The 8,510-nt window shown below is 42.0% G+C and overlaps 1 long non-coding RNA gene across 1 annotated transcript; it reads right to left on the reverse strand.

Moving 5' to 3' along the window:
* Nucleotides 1-2,771: 2,771 nt before the first annotated feature.
* LOC110337218 lies at nt 2,772-6,519 on the reverse strand. The gene is made up of 3 exons (XR_002381259.1): nt 6,484-6,519; nt 6,120-6,304; nt 2,772-3,069 (listed from the first exon to the last, which is right to left on the reverse strand). It is a non-coding gene; the product is annotated as an uncharacterized LOC110337218 (long non-coding RNA).
* Between the last annotated feature and the right edge of the window lie 1,991 nt (nt 6,520-8,510).

Below are 8,510 nucleotides of genomic sequence, written 5' to 3' on the forward strand. Positions count from 1 at the left end.
TCTTTGCCTAAACTCAAGTATGCTATGTTTTTATTGGTCTACAATGGTATGTGTTTGCATTCCAAACTAGCAATAAACACGATAAAATTTGTATAGCCCATTATTAAATGGAACACACCTAGATTATAAACAATTGTAGTATATATGGAGTCTGGTGGGTTGTTTATACTCCTTGCCTGAAGTGTTCTACCCCATAGAGTTTTGAGAAACTCATCATCTAAACACACTTAAAAATGGAACCTTCTACAGCCCTCTCTGTCTTCTAAAATAGTGCCTCTCTCCTCAGGACCACAGTATTATGGACTTAAAAGTATAATGCATGGCTATGCTCCCAGGAACCACATGATAGACACAGAGAATCCCTGCATCTGTTCGCAATATATATATATATATATATATATATATATATATATATATATATATATATATATACTCATGAAACGCAATGCACTTTTCAGAAAAATGTACATCTAATATCTTTTTCATACCCAGCACCCGTGGGATGTAGCAGTCATAGGTCAAGAAAAGAGATTCAGTGTCTACCAGGGCACAACTTAGAATCCAATGAATGAAAAGTATTTTTTTGCAAGTAAATAGATGACATTTAGTTATAATCTGTGCTACAGAAGAAATGAAGTGGGCTATGTAGTAGAGAAAAGAACGTGAATAGTACCTGGTATTGTCTCTTAAGGCCTTTTAGGACCAATCAGACAAGAAGTGTCAGCTGTGTGAAGAGCAAAGGAATGGGCCTCCTCAAGAAAGAAGAGTGTGTAAGGGCGTGGGGCCAAGGGGAATGCTTGATGTTTGAATCTCTTGGAGAATCTAATAAGCAGTAGGACAAGGGCACACAGTAAGTGTGGGGCCCCAGGCTGAAGCAAGCATAAGTGAGATTTCTTCCATCATAGTAAGGTTATTTGAAGTTAAGTGGAAGAATGTGAATGGTTCTTAAGCAGAGAAGAAACTCAGTTCCACTTTCATTCCTTGTTCTTTGAGCCAAAAGAACCATGGTGAAAATGTTTAACAAATACTCTTTGAATAAATGAGTCTGTTGTCCAATTTGGTCTTTTTTCGTCCTTCTACATAACAGAGCCTTTGGGACTTCTAGCTCAGCACTCTTCTCAGCAGATGGGTATCATATTATGTGTTCTTCACTGTCGGGGCAGATATCAGAGAAGTATATCAAATTTCCAGAACTCCCTTCTCTTTAGAAGAAGGTTCTAGTTTCAAGGAGAGTTGAGATGTAACTTCACAAACTACCACAAAATAACATCTTGGCTTTTTAATTAAATGTCAGTACCAGCTTTCCACTGGGAATCTGGCCCAGCCTTCTGGAAGGCAAGATCTGGTCAAAAATTCAGGTTAGGCCCTCAGGATAGAGCACAAAAACAGCTATCTTTTTTTTTTTTCTTTATTTACATTTCAAATGCTATCCTAGAAGCTATCTTAAGAGGATGTAAAGGTATAAAGGTACCCACTCACAGTATATGGGTTCTGGTATAGAGATGGCCCAGCCCAGGAAAGTATGAAGTAGGGAGTCAGTCATGGATGAAGGGAGAGATTTTCATTGTCATAAAAATGATGGAGAGGAGCCAGGCATGGTGTCAGGCACATGTAATCTGAGATTTTGGAAGATGAAAACAGGTAGACAGTAAGTTTGTGGCAAGCCTGACCTAAATAGTAAATTCCTGACTAGCATAGGCCATGTACTGTACATTGACTCAAAAGAAAGAGGAAAAAAAACAAAAAAGTATAATGAAACTCCACCCTAAGCTGAAAAGCTTTTAGGAGCTGATGGCTACTAAGGGAGGGAGCCATTATTCTTAGGGTTTATGGCTGTCTCTGTGTATTTGGGCAGCACAAATAGGAATCAGTGGGTAATTTAAAAGGAAGAGAAGGAGAAAAGGATGGAGAAGGGAAGGAAATGTGTTGGGAGAGATGTTCCAGGGGAATAGGATGGGGAACTGGGTGTGGATATGATCAAAATACATTGTATACAATAGGGAATCGTCCAGAAAGATTGTTTTAGAGAGTAAAAGTTCATTCTCCACACTCTGTCTGTCTGCTTCCAGTGAGGATCCCAGTGAAAACGTCAGTCCTAGGAATCAAAAAGGAAAGGTTGCCTCCTTCCAAGACAGAGGGAAGCAAAGAAAAGAAGGAAGGAATCTGAACGCAGGCATTTTTTTTTAATTATTTCTTCTTGGCTGGGGTTTTATGGACTTCAGTAAGGTTTGTGTGCCCTGTGTTAGGACGTGGGAAGGTTTACAACCTACCCTCCTCTATCTCTGTGGGATTCATCTCACCATATATACACTGTATTCAGAGGGGAATAACGTTAGTTTTTGATGATTATTACCCATTTGTGTTTCCAGTGTCCAAAGGTCAAAATTCTTGGTGTCTTCCTGGGCCTTTCCAGGTTCACCCAGTGGTAGCAGGGAGATCATACGGGCTCTCCTCTAGGCAGCCATTGACGTACATTCACCTAGACCTAGTCACATTGACTCTGACCTCACTCCATTGTTGATACTATCCGACAATGGGCATCTTCTCCTTCAAGGGCCAGGAGTACCTCCTCATCCTCTTGGCATGCACTAAAGTGTCAAGTTCATTATTGGAGGCAGATGAACTAGAGTTAGTAGGGAGTACCTCATCTCATAATGACAGTATGACTGGGTCTAATAGGTATCTTTTTCAGATGAGAATACTAAAGGTAAAGACATGTTAAGAAAAACCTACATCATTTAGATATCAAGGCACAACATCTGAGTTAAACTCCAGTCTAACTCTCCATACAGATGGTTTTATTTCACAGGACTATCTTCGCCAAACTTACTGATATTCATCTCTTTTTTTTTCCCCTTTCTCCAATATACTCTCCTCCCCCCACCCCCCACTCACTGCAAAGATCATGTATAGCCGCATTTCACACAACTCCCCCAGTCCTTCCTTGAAATCCGGTGTTTCAGGGGAGAGAGTTCCTTAAGCCCCCTGCAGACACTACAGGCATGTTGAGTAGTTTTCTTTGGATTCCAAGGAGCCAGATTGGACCAGAGGCACCAGAGAAGACAACATCTGCCACACAGCATCCTGAGACATTTAGCTTCATTCCTTTGAGGATCTCATCTGAGACACAAGCTACTTCAGAGGAGGCAGACATCATAGCCATCAGCAAGAAGTTTGCTTCAGCTTTTCCCCTAATCTCCCCAAATCAAAAGTGCTTAACTCCAGCAAGAAGCCCCCTTCTGGTTTTCCCACATGCCCCCCCCCCCAAAAAAAAAAAACAAGGTAAAGTGTAATCCTTACACCCTCCAACTCCTGTCGCTTCCCTTACTATTTCAGTCTGCGCTGGGAAGAGAGGTTCTAATCTTACACAAGTCTGGGATTTTCCCCTTCCCAGACCATTGGTGTGCGCTCTGCATTGGTTTATGAAGTTTTACCCACAAGTCTCAAGTGTTAACGGGCTGGTCTCCAGGTAGCAGTGCAGTTGAGGGATCACAAGAGCATTATTATTATCATCAGTAATATACTCGAAAGCTCATAGCTGAATGTACTAGGTAGAAGAAGTGGGTCTCTGGAGATCACTGAAACCTGGCTCTCTCTCTCACCCTGCATTCCCCAGCCCATAATGTTAGCAGCTTGCTTCGTCACTTGCTCCTAGAGCCATAATATTTGGCCTTACTCCACTCCCACCACGATGGTGCTACATGAACATATGCTGAGATCTCTGAAATCTTATGCCATGACATCTTCCTTCCATTTAGATGGTTTTTGTTTTATCTGCTATTAAAAAAAAAAATTACTAACACTGTAAATATTCCAGCCTCAGTACCCCTGGTGGTCTGCCTTCTCCATCTGGAATCTCATCTCCCGTTCTTCATTTCAACTGTCTCCAAGATCCAAAAACATCTCCTAAAGTTTCCCCCAATTCTTTAGACTTTATGGACAGACAAAAATCACTTTCAGCTGTGATGAAACTGCAACATATCATGACACTCTCTAGCTACCATTCACTTAACAAGTATTTTGTGTATGTGTTTGTGTGTGACCAGATGAACATGTTTACCAGGCTGCATGTACCTATTTGTACACATGGAAGTTAGAAGACAAATTCAACTCTTGTTATTCTTGGTTTTTTTGTTTTGTTTGTTTGTTTTGTTTTGTTTTTTTAAACAAAGCCTCTCACTGGCCTGGAACTGACCATGTAGTCAGGCTGACCAGTGGAGCTAGTTCTAGGGATCCATCTGTCTCTGCCACCCCTGTACTGGAGTTACAAGTGCAGGCCACCACTTCCAGATTTTTTTTTTTTCCATGTGGGTGCTGAGGGTTCAAACTCAAGACTGGCAAGACAAGGACTTTACTGACTGATATGTCTACTGGGCTACCACTCAAGAAATATTCACCCATCATATACCAGATACCAGGCTCTGTGTCAAGTCCCAGCGATGCAGCAGTGACCCTAAGAAAGTCTTTGATAGGACTTCTGTCATGGAATGTGGGATGCCTGATCCCGGGGTTAGCTTAAAATAAGGGTCTTGCAGGATACTGCTTGTGCATCTAGCAAAGAAAACTGTACCTCCATCTTTGTTTCTCCGGGACACGACAGAGTACCCAGCGCTGAGTAGATATCCCAGCGTCATCTTCATGTCTGACTGAAGAGAGTATGAATAATTATAAGGAAACCAGAACACCTGGCTCTGCCACAAATAACCTGTGTGATTTTTAGACGAAAGCCAATTCCCATTCCAAAACATGACGTTTTTTACTGAAATATGAGCCAGAGAACATACACATATGCATCAAACCTACTGCAATACCCACACTGTATTTTTCATGGGGGCAGGCTGGGAAAGAAGCAAAGCTCCGGGAAGGTACTAGCTGGAGCTGGATTTGGCTTTCAAGTTACCAGAAAAGCCTCCAGATCTCAGCCAGATTCATATGATCCTAAAAAACAGGCCCACAGGCAAAGTAATAGCCCATCTTCAGATCAATCCCATCGATCGAACTTCATAACAAAGCCACTTCCCGAAAGACCACAGCTTAGTGGGGTTTCTTGCTATCCTGTGTGGCTATCTCTTTTCTTACGCAGTAATGAGGGGGCTGGGGTGGGAGGGGATTTGAGGCATGTTTTGGTTATGAATGTTTGACATGCTTTGTGTTTATGGTGTGACAGTGACCTTTCTTCTTGCCACAAAATAATTCTGCACTAGTGTGAATGGAAACTACCCCATCCACCCCCTTGTATCCCTCTTCCAGATGCACATTATTTGTTTTATGAACTAGACAAGACCAGGGCATCACAATGGTTCTTGTGAGCAGAATGGAGCATGCCTTTAGAGGGAGGCTCTTCATACAGAAATGTCTGTATATTATACCTTACTGGTGACTAACAAGAAGAGGAATAGAAATGTTTTTTTGTTTTTTTTTTTCCTCTAATCTACTGTGTTTTAATATGTAAATTCAGAGTCTCCCTTGAAAACAAATTCAACCCCAAACTTACCAAAGAAAAGAAAGAAAAATGTCAGTAAGAAGAGGACTGACTAAACTTTGCAGAATGGAACCAGCTAGTGACAACATGGGATACTCATCCATCTTCTCTGCAGAAACTCTGCAACCCCATTATTATGTCCTTGCTAACCTCCAGGGTGACTGCAAGCCATGTATACACAGTCTCTATAACAGGCATGGAGACTCATCTTTATTCTCAGTGGCGCAAGAAAAATAAGACTGGATCCTCCAAGGATAACCACAGAAAAGTGGAAGAACATATAAATGCTAAAAATCCTGTCACCTCACTGGAATAAAATGTGGCTTGCTCTGTGGAGATAGCAGTAACCCCATTCTAGCACTGGGCTTGTTACTATGATGTAAGCACTGTTCAGATTATACCTTCCAGGACCATGCAGATGGCCATAGAAGACCAGGCATTGGTGTGGCACACCTGTATCACCATCACACAAGAGATGGAGAGGCAAAGAAAGGAAATCAGGTTTTCAAGGACATCCTTGGCTACATAGCAAGTTCCGGGCCAATCTGGTTATAGTAGAACCCATCTCAAAGAATAAAAAGCAAACCCCCAAAAGATGGTAAGGGATTTCAGAAAAGGACAAGATGTGTGCTCTTACCTTGTATTCTGTCAAATGATCTCTTAGCTAAAGACCATTTTCTCTCTGAAGTCCATTTAGGAAGTTTTTTATACTGTCAATATTCCCTCCCAGTGAGCTCCATTCCATTGCTGCATGAAAGTCTTCTTCCGGTAGGTAAGTGGGTGGTAGAATCACATTGCACTTTTGAGGTTCACAAAAAGTGTCTAGGGAAGATAAGATGGGAGAGAGGTATTTAGGACTCAAGTGAGTTGTAGCACAAGATAGGGATTGATGACACCAATTTGGAAGTCATCTGAAGCCACAGATCTCTCTGAACACACACACACACACACACACACACACACACCAGCAGCAGCACCAGCAGCACCACCGCCAGCACCACCAGCACCACCAGCAGCAGCAGCAGCAGCAGCTTCTCAGGCCCTGTCTCAGAGCCCGAGTTTTAATTTGAAGTGTGGTGTCTGACCCAACTGAAATGAAATCCAGGGAAGGTCGAATCCTATTAAGTCACCAGACCATAAAGCAGAAAGGTATAAAGTTGACAAATGGCTTCTCCCAGGGGCAGCAGCTGTGAGGTACTCAGGAAAGCAGAGCTCTGACCCAAGAACTGGCCAGCAGACGGTTCCCTCATTCTTCCCCTGGGATCTGCCACTCACTCTCTTCCCTGCATAAAAGGGTATGTGTGTTTAACAAGCTACTATTTAACCTGTTTATCTGTATTTTTCTTTTACCACTCTAATAGGATCTGGGTGTGTCCCAATGCTGGCCTAGGAGTGTGAATAATGACTGAATAGTATTCCCTATATAAGGATTTCTAGTGGTTATACATATACCAATTTAACCCTTGACAAGTCCTAGCATCCTATACTTATTTTCCTAGATAGACCTGGAGGTTGTTAATGATATCAGTTATCTTCAAAAGACCTAGGAGATCTCTTAACTACGGTTCAGTATACATGTGCTATGTTTTTGGGTTCTATCAGTCAGAGTGATTGTTTCCAGGGAAACAAGTAGAAAAACATCAAAGCCTATATATACTTTCCCACTGAATCTTCAAGGCATCTTCCTTGCAGCCACGTCAAACCAGTATTATAATCCCTGTTATAAGAAAAAATTGTTCATCACACATTGTTATTTATCCAAGGTCAATAGTAGCAGTAGTAGTGGCAGCTCAAGTTGAGACACACAGTTCAGTCTTGCTGATTTAAGACTGCTTTCATCTGCCTATGACATGCTTTTCTTTCACATCTCCAAGCCCCTGCTCTATCCCAGGCTGCTTCTCTGAGCTCTACAGAGCTGCATCCATCATCCCTCTAGGGCTTTCCTTGTTCTCACTGTGGAATAATAATCCATTCCATTCCAAGCCATCACATTGGAGTTTACAACTTTTCAAAACCACACTGAGAAGGCTGTAGGAAAAGCTGGACAAATCCTTTGTCCCCAGGCTTCAATATTTGGCTGCAATCCTTGCCCTTTTAGCCTAGAGGGGTCTTACTTGTGGCTCTACTGAAAATCACTGCCCTCCACTATTACCTGCACGCCCCAGAGCTCCTTAAATTGAGATTTTGAATAAAAGCTGTATTGTTGGTACAATACTCAAGGCTTTAGCATGTCTAGAATATTTGTTATTTCTGTCCAAAAGACCCTTCGTCTTTGCTTTACTGCAAAATCTGTCCCCAACTATTACTGGCTCACCCCAATTCCTTAAGGTGACCCCAGTTCTCTTATCAGATCCCCGGTTTGGATAAGTTATCTGGGAACACTTATTCTACAGCAATGCAAATAAAATATTTTCATATTTATGTTTAATATTTTTTAATTGTATGTTTGTGGGAGTAGGGAAGGTATATACACATAAGGGCAGGTACTCATGGAGACCAGAGGTGTCATATCTCCCCTAGACACGGAGTTAAAGACAGTTGAAAGTCACCAGATATAGAAATTGAATTAGGGTCCACTGAAAGAGTAGTAAGCCAAACACAGCTCCTGCCCACCAAATTAAAACTCTAAATAGGGCTTCTAGAATTACATGAGAAACAGATATGTCTATCTCCATAAGCCCAAAGTGGGGGAAAGGTGACCTGTAAATCTCTATTCCCTTGCCTGTTAGGAGATAACGATAATGCCCCTCACCTTGAGATGCTTTGAAGATTCAGTGTTGGTCCTGCCATGCCCATATGCAATGGTTGGAAATTAGTAAATAGTCTGGGTAGAATTTCAGTGTTTGTTAACTCCGCCATCCTGCTCATCACCCCTCCTTCCTTTAGAGAAGTTTCCCAGGTGGAAAAGGCTGCCCTGAGTGAGGAATAAATGGACCATATCAATAGACAAATGGAGAAGGAGCCCTGGACTCTCCTCTCTGGGAAGCTATGACGTCCTTCTCATCTGGATCACAGGAAAGACTCAACA

Source organism: Mus pahari, chromosome 20 (genome assembly GCF_900095145.1).
Source record: "Mus pahari chromosome 20, PAHARI_EIJ_v1.1, whole genome shotgun sequence".
NCBI classification, from domain to species: domain Eukaryota; kingdom Metazoa; phylum Chordata; class Mammalia; order Rodentia; family Muridae; genus Mus; species Mus pahari.